This window comes from Silene latifolia, chromosome Y (assembly GCF_048544455.1).
Source record: "Silene latifolia isolate original U9 population chromosome Y, ASM4854445v1, whole genome shotgun sequence".
Lineage (NCBI taxonomy): Eukaryota > Viridiplantae > Streptophyta > Magnoliopsida > Caryophyllales > Caryophyllaceae > Silene > Silene latifolia.
The window spans coordinates 181,952,991-181,960,594 of record NC_133538.1 but is presented as its reverse complement, the minus strand read 5'-3'; the positions used below and the strand labels follow the sequence as shown (position 1 = coordinate 181,960,594).

The following is a 7,604-nucleotide window of genomic DNA, read 5'->3' as shown; positions in this document are numbered from 1 at the left end:
CCTTGTCTTATTCAAAGAAAAAGCGGGTATGATCAAGTACGATGGCATCACGGAAGAGCAAATTCTTCTTATGCTCTTTCCTCTTTCCTTGAAGGATAATGCTAGAAAATGGTTGAATTCACATGAACCGGCTACTTTCACTACTTGGGAAAGCTTGTCAAGGGCTTTTATCAACAAATTGTACCCTCCTTCAAAACCCACTAGAATAAGACATGAAATCCAAACCTTCAAGCAACATAATCTTGAAACTTTGAGTGAAGCATGAGAAAGATTTAGAGACCTTCTTACCTCTTGCCCACATCACGGAATCCCCAAGTGGATGACAACCCAAATCTTATTCAAAACCCTTGAGCAAAGGTTTAGGGATATGATTGTGGCGGCCTCCGGTGGCAACTTTGACAATATGAAAAAAGCCCAAATCACGGAGATGATCCGAAATAGTTCCGACATGGAAATTAGCTATAGAGGTAGACAAGGTGATTAAAGAATAGAAAATGAGTCCAAGAGTGAAGGACCTTCAAAACTAGTATTGGAAATAAGGCCAAGTTGGATGAATTGTCAAAGAAATTTGATAGCTTTTTGTTAGATAGGAAGCATGAAAATGCTTATCATGAAGAAAGACCAAATCACCCCAAGGTCTACTATGTTCAAGTGCCTAGGTCACCACCAAGGACCTACTCTCAACTAAGCTCTCCTCCAAGAAACTATCAACAATATGCTCCTACTTGTGAGAATTGTGGTTGTATTGGGCATTCATATAATACTTGCTCATCCTTTTCACAACAAGACCCATACCCACAATAACCCTATGTTTTACAAGACCAACAATCTCATCATTCCCAACAACAAAAAAAACATTATCAACCTCCACCAATTGAACCCCCAAACCCAAACTCTTTCATTGAAGCTAAGGAATGTTGAGAGAAATGGAAGTTAGGGCACAAAAAAGAGAAGCCCAATATGATCAACAATTCAAGGATTTGAGAACCGTTCTCACCAATGTCCAAGATCATCAAAGGACATGTGATTCTCACATAGACAATTAATGGACTTCTAACACTCAAAGAAGCCCGCATTCTTTGCCAACTCAAGGGCTTAACCCCAAAGATGGACTACCACTGTTGGAGCTTGTGTCCTCCACAATTAGTGTGATAACATTTATAAATCTCTTATAGGTTCACAAGGGTATACTTTGTATTTTATCAGTTGATTAACGATTACCTAATAACGGTTGGCTTGCTGGAAAGTTTGACGTTATTATCATGCTGAGGGCGGTGATCAACTGGTCCCTAAAAGTCACACCTAAAGAATGTGTTTGAGAGATGTGATTATGGAAATGTAATCACATTGATGTCTAATATGACTAAAAGGTTAGTCCATGTATTTGACTAAACAGTTAGTCAAAGTGATGATGAGACGATTATTTAATGCAATTAAATAATTTTAGCTGAAACGAATTAACTGTCAATTCGTAAATTGAATATAATATGTTATATTTAATTAATGTATATAATGTTAGCTTAAACGAATTAAGATGTTAATTCGTAAATTAACGTAATCGGTTATATTTAATTAGCTAATTATAGATATGCGATATTTATAGTTAAAGTATATATTATACGAGATTGTCATAATAAATTATTACCGACCGGTATTAATAACTCGACTGCAAGCTGTTGTGTGTAGACTGATTAATACGGAACAAATTAAATGACAATTTATAAATTATGCACTTTATATACATTTTGTAAACTACCAAAAATAAGAAGATTTAATCACCTTATTTTGATAGGTGGAAAAACCGAAAATTTGGAGATAATCCTCCTTATTATTTCGGTGGTCAAAACCGAAAAAAAAGAAGAAATATCTTCCCTTATTCCTCTCCCATATTTCGGTTATAATAGGGAGAGAGGGAGATCATTTTCTACTAATCCTTTTTAACCTAATTTTCACCTAATCACTCTCTCATCAAAAATCACAATAAAACCCTAAATTAATTAGTAAATTTGGGGAACTCATTCTAGCAATTTGAGGGGCATTTCTCGGAGCATCTTGGGTGCAACGATTAGGCGAATATCAATTCGATATTGTTCTTAGGCCATAATTTCTAGGACCGAAGGTTGTTTCTTAATCTCTTCTCTTTTGTTTATGTAAATTCATTTATGACTCGTTTTTCATAGATTATAATATCGTTATAATCCTTAATCTTAAAGGAAGTATACCGATATTTCTTACAAGTGGTATCAGAGCCAAGGCCACGAAATTATTTTTATATAATTTTCATAAATGAATTTAAACAAAAAAATTTTGAGAAAAAAAATTCATTCGGCCGTGAGGTATTTTTTTGCCGAGTGCAAAACTTTTTTTTTTGCCGAGTTGTTTGTTCTTGTTTTGATGATTTGTTCCATTTTGATTTATTGATATTATTGTTTTAATAGGTTAAGATAATAATATTATATATTTGTAGATGTTTTGATTTAACAAGAATTAAATTGAAATGTAAATGGAATTCTTTTGATTAATGATGATTTTTGTTTTTGCTATATAGTTTTTGGCATACATGATTAAATTGTTGTTTAAGATCATGATTCATTAATATTTTGATGATTATGCCAATCTTGTTCTAGTAGCAACTTTAAACAAACTTGTTCATTATTAATTGGGTTGTTTTCGAAAAAAATTATGTTTTTTTTTTTTTATTTTAGGGCATTATGCCGCAAGAAAAAAATAAGGAACTGTTTTTATTTATATTTCTCAGATTCGTCGAGTAAAAAAATTTTTTTTTTCTGTTTTTCTTTGTGGAAATGCCGAGATCTAAAGGCAAAAGAAATTTTTTTATTTTGGCAAGAAAGCCGTGAGCAAAGAAAAGAAAAAAAGGGGCTGTTTTTTTTTATTTTTTTTGCAAAAGGCCGAGAGCTTAAAAAAAACGGTTTTTTTGTTTTTTGCTGAAATGCCGTGAGCATTTTAAGAAAAAAAAAATTCTGTTTTTTTCTTGTTGTTCTTGGCCAATAATTAGAATTATACATTACTTTTATAATGTATGATTAATTGTTGTGAAGAGGTTCACAAATCATAAATACCTAATTATTTTAAAGAGGTTTAAAATAATGTTAGATTAATTCATATTACAAGATTAATGTGAATTAAGATTAAAATTAATGTGAGTAATTGAGGAATTGTCACATAATTTGATCATTTAAAATAGGTGGTGTTCCGGGTGTAATTCCGAAGCAGTTATTTGTTACCACTCGTGGCTTGTAGAATGACGTTTTTGGTTGAATCCTTCCTTCGGCCTCTCCTGAAACGATGAACAAACTGAGGGCTCGGCTTTGGCCGAGCGTACTCACTCCGACGCTCAAGTCAGTGAACTTAAAGAGATTAAGTTGTGTGTTACTTGGCGAAGTATATATTGTAGAGAGATAAGGAAGATATTACCAGATTATGAGGTGTTTAGGTTAAAGTGTGGATCCTTTCCTCAATGAGAGTTGAGGAGTATTTATAGACTTTCACCTTTTGTCACGTAGTGGCCAAGTGGCTAGCAGGTGGAAAGACTGATGTACCCTCGGCCGAGGGACCCATGGCAGGCCGGCGGGCCCTGTTGACTCCATGCCGAGGGGTCTTGGATATGAGTACGCGGATATGTGCCCCGGCTGGCTAGTTGTCCTAGCCGAGGCACAAGAGACAGGCCGACAGGCTGCGTCGGTTAGGCTGTCTAAGTCGTTGACTTGCTGTGAATATCTTTGACCTTGCTCAATATGTTGACTCGGTCAGCGGGTGCAGAATATGCCCCATCAATTTGCCCCCAGCGTAGTCTATGCCGTGGTATGGACCTTCGATGAGTGTTGAGCGTATTCTGCGCAAGTTGAAATTTTCTGCCCCGGCTTCTTCTATCTCGGCTTGGTTCTGCTTAGGCCGTACCATATCCTCCCTCCACGTGGATGTGTAATGGACATCAGATGTGGAAAAGAAAGTGGCGCTGGCCGAGACCGAGGTTGTGAGTGCCGTGTGCTTTTGATTGCCCCAGTAGGTCTTTGCCAAGCTTGGTTGAATCAGCGGGCCGTTTGGCAAGTAGACACCAAGGGGCGTGTTGAAGAAGATACGTCGATTGGCATTCTGTCAAGGAGCGTGTTGAAGAAGTTTTGTAACTGTTTGTCGATTGACATTCCATGGCTGCATGCTTGACATGTGTCTCGTTGTTGATTGGTTGACGTTTCATGGGCTATGCCCTGATTGGTCGGATTGAGTGGGCTTTGCCCTATAAATAGGAGAGTTAGCCCCTGAATTTGGCCTTCCAAATTCATTTTCTCAAAAAATTTTCTTCTTGCTTAACTTTCTTTGACGAAACTTCTCTCTAGTCTTCGAAGCGTTACTCCGGCGTAGCACTTTTTCTTCAAGGTAAACAAACAAATTTTCCAACTTTTAATTGTTAAGTTTTTTTTTGTTGTGAACATGTCTTCTGCTGATGCCGGTCCTAGTAACCTTGCGCCGGGGGGTTCCCCGTTGCGTCTTGATGAGGAGGAGGCACTAGCCGCCGTTCCGATAAGGTCTGGGGGCCCTAGGTCTCCTTCTCCTGAAGTTGATCCAAAAGCTCTGGAGGATTGGGAGGATGATGATGATGATGTTGATGATGACGGTGATGATGCTGAAAGGGCTCATCCTAATGAGGAGAGGTCGTACATCATGGATCACGGCGACGCCTGTAAGGTCTGCCCTGACCGTGCTTGGACCCACAAATTTGCCAGTTGCTCTGGTCCTGACTTTTTCGAACGTCACTTCTCCTTCGGCAGGGAGTATAGTATTGTTATTCCTGGGGAAGGTCAGGCGATCTGTTGCCCTCCTCCGGGCTGTATCGGCGTGTACATCAGACACCTGGAGTATGGGCTCCGGTTTCTTCTGAATGAACACGTTATGGCCATAATTAAAGCCATGAACGTCGTCGTGGCCCAACTGCACCCGTTGGCCATTAGGACTATAGTCGGCTTTGTGTGGCTCTACCTTTTCAAGGGGGAGGTCCCAACGGTTAACTTATTCTGCCGGCTTCATCACCTTCGGCCGTCAGCCCCTGGTCGCGTCTGGTGGTACAGCGTGCAGACGGAGCCGGGTTACGTCTCCATTGATAAGCTTTCTTCCTGCAAGGACTGGAAGGAGCGGTGGGTGTACGTTGAGGTTCCGGAGGATTATCCACTGCCCCGGTCCTTCCAGCACCAAGTCAATTTACGGTGCGAGAGTAAGGGGGAGCATGACAAATGGGTCTCCCAGAGTAAGCTTAAGATGGATGCCAGCAAGGTCTTTCTTAATGCGGATGAGAAGCGGGCGATGAGGCTGTTTGAGGCGGAGAAGAATGGGATGCCGAAGGGATGGATTCCTCTGACGCAGATCATTCTTCAGGATGCGCCGCTCTGCCACGTCGGCCTCATACCGGCCCTCGAACGGGGTGAGTGGGGTCGGTGTGAGGCCCATCTCTGCTTTTAATGTTCCTGTTTTTTGAACTTTGATTTATTTCTTCTACTTAACCCTTGCTTCGTTTCCTTTGCAGACCATTTTGGCCCGGATCTGTCTGAATATATCCTTAGGAGAATGGGACTTGATAAGAACAAGCAAGTTGTTGATTTGCATCCTAAGGCCCAGACTCGTGATCGCAGACCGCCGCCAAATGATCTCATGGATCAGCAGCTGAAGGCCCTAGATGTGAAGGCGGCCCAGGCGAAGGTTGCTGGTAACATGCCGCGCCGAACGCGGAAAACAAAGTCTTCGGCGGCGACGGCGTCGACATCAGTTCCACCTCCCATCCCTTCAGTCCAGAAAGAGACGGTGGAGGTTGTTGATATTACCGCCGAGGAGGTGGTCACCTTGGCAGTGGAATCTCCTCTCTTCCGCAAGAGGAAAGAGCCTACTACCGCCGCTGATGCTTCTGCTTCTACCGCGCTATCGTCTCTCGCTCGCCGAGGCCGGCAAAGAAATGCGTCCTCCGACCAAGAAGGCCAAGCATGGTACGCATCTATCTGTGGCTCGAGACTTAGCCGGTTCATTAGGCGTTCCTGATGACAGGCTCTCTGGTATGTCCATGTATGTTGACACGGATGCTTTGATTGAATTTTTTGTAGATCAACCGCTGCCGTCTACCGGACACAATGTTGAACGGCGTCCTGAGAAGCGATCTGCGCAGGCAGGTGGTAATAATGACACCGTCGTCACCTCCTTCCCTCAGCCTACCCCCGTCCAGATTAGGTCGGAGGGCCTAAGTTTGGCCAGGATGCTGTCGAAGTGGGCTGATACGGCCGGTGCTCTTATTGTGGAGCAAGAGAAGGCCATTGCTGAAGCTGCCCCACAGCTCGAGCGGCTCAGGCTTGAACTCGACGCTGCGAACAAGGAAGCTGAGAGGGCCAAGGCTGAGGCTGAAGAGGCAGTCCGTGCTGAGAGAAAACTTAGGGAGGACGCTGAAAAGGCAGTCCTCGCTGAGAGAGCCAAGGCCGAGGCTGCGGCGGCTGAAGCTGCTAAGCTGCTGGAGGGGCGTGACCACCTTCAGAAAGTCGCCGACTTTAATACTAAGAAGAGGGACGAATGGAAGGGCATGTTTCAGGCCCAGGGGAAGGTGGTCCGGAATAAGGATGCTATCATCGCCCACAGGGAGGAGGACATTGAGACGCTCCAACGCGAGATTCTTCCTAACATGTGCGCCCACACGGACTGGCCGAAGAAGCTGCCAGGGAAGTGATTGGGGAGCTCTTTCCTCTTGATGGCTCCTTTCCGTGGCAAAAATTTGACGAGCTGCTTGATGACAAGCTCGAAGCTAAGGAGAAGGCCGCGGAGGCGAAGGCCGCTGAGGAGGCGAGGGTGAAGAAGGAGGAAGAGGAGGCCGCGGAGAAGGCGGCCCTTGCTGAGAAGGCTAGGGCGGCCAAGGAGGAAGCTGAGAGAATGAAGGCAGCTGAGGCTGCTGAGGCTGCCAAGACAGCTGAGGCTGCCAAGACAGCTTCTGGGTCGCCTACCAAAGACGATGCTGCTAACGTTGCTGATGGCAAGCAGCAACAGGCATAGGGAGACGGGCGGTCGTCACCAGGTTCACCCGGCATCTCGGATAGTTTCAGCTGTTCGGGGGCCAACTATTAAGCCTTTCCTCCCTGCCATCTTTTGGCGCTTCAAATGCTATGTCTGTAACCTTTTGTTTTTCTTTTCCTTGTATTTTGTAAAACTTTGGTAGGTTGTGTTATGGCTTATCCCTATGGGGACGGCCGTCGTCTGTATTCTCCTTACTTGTAATCATTTTTTTTAATAAAGCTTGTTTATTGGCCCCCGGCTTGGCCGGGGTTTTGATCACAATCCTTCACTTGTCTTCTTGCGTTATTAATTGAGCGCTTTTTCGTTTTTACCTTCGGCCCGGCCGAGGCAGTTAGAATGCGTATCTCAATTGTGTTTAACGTCTTTTTTCTTAAACATGTTAGCATGTTGGTCGCTTCCTCTTTCACTCTCGGTCTGGCCGAGGCGTCCGATTTGCGCTTCCAACCGCCGTTGTGAACATGTTAGCGTATCGACCGTTGTGTCCCCTGCCAGGCCTTCGGTTGGCCGAGGCGGCTAGAGGTTACGGCTCGACAGCGTTCGTATCTGTA

The 7,604-nt window shown here is 43.6% G+C and overlaps 1 non-coding gene across 1 annotated transcript; it reads right to left on the bottom strand.

Moving 5' to 3' along the window:
* Positions 1-202: 202 nt before the first annotated feature.
* LOC141635222 (small nucleolar RNA R71) lies at positions 203-309 on the bottom strand. Its single transcript, XR_012539923.1, has one exon. It is a non-coding gene; the product is annotated as a small nucleolar RNA R71 (small nucleolar RNA).
* Between the last annotated feature and the right edge of the window lie 7,295 nt (positions 310-7,604).